The 4767-nt window shown below is 41.8% G+C and overlaps 1 long non-coding RNA gene across 1 annotated transcript; it reads left to right on the top strand.

Annotated features, from left to right (window-relative positions):
• The first annotated feature begins 1715 nt into the window (after nt 1-1715).
• LOC128454867 (uncharacterized) lies at nt 1716-4501 on the top strand. The gene is made up of 6 exons (XR_008341652.1): nt 1716-1818; nt 2227-2409; nt 3029-3115; nt 3243-3307; nt 3876-4023; nt 4254-4501. It is a non-coding gene; the product is annotated as an uncharacterized LOC128454867 (long non-coding RNA).
• The last annotated feature ends 266 nt before the right edge of the window (nt 4502-4767 follow it).

Raw genomic sequence — 4767 nt, 5'->3', positions numbered from 1 at the left:
CGTTCCCCCACCTCACCCTCCAAAGACCCTTCATGCTTTACTGACAGCCCTGAGGAAGGTACGCAGCCTGTCTGCTCAGCCTCACCACTGTGGTGCTGAATAAATAAAAAGGGCATCGCCATGAGGAGTGAGTAACTCTGTCCACCTCTCTAACTTATCCCTACTGGTCCTCATTATAACTAATCCTGTCAGCGCAGGCCGCCCATAGAAGACAATCCTGGTTCTCCACTGACACTGCTCCTCTGCCTCTTGCACATCAATACATTTAAAAATATATGCACATTCACATATAGGGGTGTCAGCTGTTGAGAAGAACATGTCTGAATAGGGAGGAAGAGTGTTTGAACGCAAACATTGATTAGACCTCTAGGTAATGCAATTTGATATGATCATTGTGGTACAGATATAACATAGTTGTGGTTTACAGTCAGATGGGAATCAAGTAAATGCATAAGGTAATGAGATGGTGCATAAATATAGAACATCAATTGGATGGATAGGTGGATGGATGGACTGATGGATAGATGGACTGATGGACTGATGGATGGATCGAGTGATGGGTGGATGGAAGGTGGGAGGTTATTAGTTTTGGGATGGGCTGAGTTCATTGATCCCAATCTGGTAAAATCCTGTGTTAAAGATCAAGGTATCACACTATACAAGTTATACAAATATTTACAAAATACCAAAAAACACAAAAATAAAGAAATGTACATTATTTACATAAACAACAGAGTTAATGCAGAGTGTTCTCTGTGAGACAGAGGTGAACTGAGCATGGCACGTTGCATCAGCGGGTTAGCACTGTCACACTGTCTTGATTTGAATCCTGGGACATTTCTATTTAGAGTTTGCTGGATGTGTTTATTTCACAGTCCGTGGATTCTAAATTTGACTCCATAGATGTAAATGTGAGTATGAATAAGCCTTGTGATTGGCTGGCTCTGCACCCGCCTCCCAATGTCAGCTTTTATTGGTCCGGCCCCCCTGCGACCCTCGCAGGATAAGCACTGTAGATAATGGATGGATGCATTCATTTATCTTTTCGGCCACTTGAGGCAACCCAGTCTCATCAGAAAATGTTCAATGGTAACGTCGGTCCAAGTGGACCAACGTTACCATCTCACAATCTGGCCTCTCAGATTGTGAGATGGTAACATTTAGTCCTCCCATTGTTTTGCATTGGCGTGTTCTCACGTCACGTGACTCTCAAGCTCCCGTCTGCGGAGAGGAAAACATGGCGGAGATTCCTTGTTTTTTCAGATAAAAATATAATTTTGTAACTTAGTTTGGGCATAAAAATACATTCTGACACCATTTCTAGCGAGAAATGTGGTCTTTGCTTCCACAGTCTTCAGCCAGTTCGTGCTTATGATAAATATTTTAATAGTTATCACGCATGTTTTTATCGTTGCTATGATGGTTGCCATGGCACCACGGGCGAAGCTTGGTGTTTAAATCACAGTCCCTGCGTGGTGTCCTTCAGTGATCGTGAATGTTATTCATGTTATATAATAGTAATATTTGAGGCTAGATTACATCTCTAATGAGAAGGATCATGCGAGTCTGTTTATACCGAGGCCGGCCCGAGTACGCGACCGGCCCGAGTGGCGCGAGCCGAGCGGCCCGAGCGGCCCGAGTGCGCGAGCGGCCCGAGTGCGCGAGCGGCCCGAGTGCGCGAGCGGCCCGAGTGCGCGAGCGGACATGACGTGTGGCTGTCGTAAAAACCCTATTTGTAAACAACCAGCCCTTTAACTCGGGGCTGCGTCATAAACACGGCGCGCTTGGAAGACCACGATGTCATCTTCCTTCTGTCAGGTAAGTAGTTTATTGTTTTTAAAGATCGTTACGATCTAGGTTTACAGTCCGAGTGCGGAGAGAGTCCGTCAATCCACACTATGGACGCTGTTCATCAGCTAATACGCCATTGTTAGCCACATGCTTCAGCCCACGGTAGCCTGTGCTACCTGGGAGGTGAATACATGGTTGTTGAAAGCAGTTCAAGACGCTTAGCTCATCATTGAGGGACGCTACAATATAAATATAAACATGAATTTGATTTATGAATGCTTTAGATTAATAAGGAGTGTATTTGTCTACCATTACTCCACAATATCAGGTCAATTTGGTTTAATGTATAGTATGCACTATGACAATAATGTTTCCATGTTATGGAGTTGCGATTCATTTTATAAAACAATTGCTATGTTCTGTTTTTTAATCAAGGAGGATCCAAGTGAAGCTACAGGAGTTTCATTAACGTCAACAACTTGGACCAAACAGTTTGTTTTGCTTGATGAAGAGCAGGAAGGGCAGCCTGGAGAGAAAGAGAAGCCGGGTTGAGCCCACTACCATCATCCACGTACCACGAGGAAGATGAGGGAGAGAAATGATCCTACCATTAAAGAGGTACTTTTAAGTTACATACCAGAAAAAACATTTTATATAATTTGCCAAATATACATTTTTATTAAATCCCCAAAGTACACTTGCTGAAATACAAGTTAATATCACACTGAAAGAATTTTGATCAATCATGCTTCCCTGCTGTGATTGTTTAACTAGGAAAACAACTTTTTCCACAGGAAGGCAAGTAAATTTAAGGAATACATGTGCAAAGTTTTCCTCTGTTATGTATAATGATGACCCCCATCAAACATAATGTTAGCAATATTTACACCTTTTAATTTATACTGTTTATTTCTGTCTACATGTGTGAATTTGCCTTCATTAGTTTCAGAAAAGAGCGATGATGTATCGGTCAGTGGGCGGCAGCACGAGACTCCGCAAACTAGTCTGTAAGCAAAGCAGACGAAGGCATCGAGGTTGCGGCCTGCCATCATTGTTATTTTGCTTAAGGGACTGAATATGTTTCATGTAGAAATATTAGCATTTCCCTTATATCTACCAAAACTGCTTGTTTCACAGACTGCAGTTTTGTTTTGATCCGATGTGGTGTGCAAATACAACCGTATCTGCAATGGGTTGTGGGGCATTAACATTTGTAACTCTAATTTTGTTTTGACAGACTGTGAAAAGAACGTTGAGAACATCACCACTCTACAGGAAGACACAGTCCAGTAATGGGTGTCAGAAGTTCAGTAGTGAACGACAGGTACTGTGGAAAAATATGTGTCATTGTTGTACAATGTCCTTTGACTCTGTTTAAACAAGGTCAACACAAAAAGGTTTGATTGTAAACTGATATCGGTATGAATTCATGTTATTCTCCTCGTCAAAAGAAACAAACAATCCAAATTACCTGCAGAAAGCCCTTGATGGACGCTTCAGCTGCATCGTCAGACTGGTGAGACAGCAAGATGCCAACTTTAATGCCAATTTATTTGTGTAACATTCTGTGACCAAATGTATAGATAACTTTTTGTAGATTGTAAAAATAGATAACCCATTTATTACAAAAAAACTACACTAGAATTATCGCACTGCGTTGTATGACTCCGCTAACCAGAGCAGTGTCCGTCTACATATTTCTACATATTTTCTCTCATATAAATGACACTGTGTCTCTTGACAACTGAAACCATAAGATGAGGTCAGTGTGGCCTTGACCTTTTTACTTTAAGACAAATACAAAGTTAGACAATCCGAAAACATGCAGTTATGCCTCCGGCGACTCGCTATTGCAGAGGCATTAAAACCGTAGTGTAGTAGATTGGATTTTATTGGTGTTACATTGGACATCTTGTATGGGTACACCAAAAAATATATTTGGTTTCACATTCTAGATGGCAATAAGCAGAGTCATCAACTCAGGAAAAATTTTTCTGTAGAAAAGAAAGCCTTGTATGTGTGTATGTATACATACACACAAACGCACAATTGAGACGTTTTTGTCTTTTATCATATATTCTCAGGCAGTACTGATGCATTTACTGAGAGGGGACGTGAGGGCCTACTCTGCGTGCTCAGAGTTCAAGCCCAGCAGGCTGCAGCGGGCCTGACATATTCTGGAACAGCAGCACAGTCTTTGGATGACTCCTCTGAAGATGAAAACATGGCGAGGTACTTCTCCACTGATGAAGAACTGTGAGGGCTGTGATTAGCTACACTCTCTTGCTACAAGGCTACTCATGCTACTCCCTGGCAGCCTTAGGAAGGCATTAGCTTGCTGTGTGGTAGCTGTTAGCTTCAGCATTTTTAGTTTTTAGTGGCCTGTCTGACGTTTATGTTAAAAAAAAATCAGAGGGAACCATCTTCATAATTTAACACTATGGTTTGTTTGTGTCCTTCAGTTCTTCTCAAGAGAAGCAGTACAGGTGTGCCTCAGCTCCACGGTCCCTCCTGCAGCCTCCGCTCCTGATGCTAACCTCATGTCTCCATCACACCAAGCAGCAGACCTGGATTGACAGACCTTTCTCCAGAGCTGCCCCCTCCCTCTGAAACCCCCCTCTCCAAAACACTATTTGTGTAGTTTTTAAAGTATTTTTTGCATGAGAATTGTTGATCATAACATTTCCAGCAGATGCCTTAATATAATGTTTGTGCACAATAAATGACATTGATCATAACATAATGGTATTTCCTTGCACTTCTACACCATGATATTGTCAGATAAGATGCTGATTACATTAAAGCAGTGAATGCTCTGCTTTAAGCAACATAAACACACAATGATTCAATGGATCTGAAGTAGAATGGGCACATTACATTCTGTAGAGAATGCCTCAGTTATGAAAGTCAGAAAATAACTTTCTTTATCTGAGGTTCCAGCCATTTATAGTCACAGCAAAGCACACAGGTCTGGTT

The sequence above is a fragment of the Pleuronectes platessa genome, chromosome 13, assembly GCF_947347685.1.
Source record: "Pleuronectes platessa chromosome 13, fPlePla1.1, whole genome shotgun sequence".
NCBI lineage: Eukaryota > Metazoa > Chordata > Actinopteri > Pleuronectiformes > Pleuronectidae > Pleuronectes > Pleuronectes platessa.
Note: the sequence above shows the minus strand (reverse complement) of the source record. Positions and strands in the feature narration are given on the sequence as shown.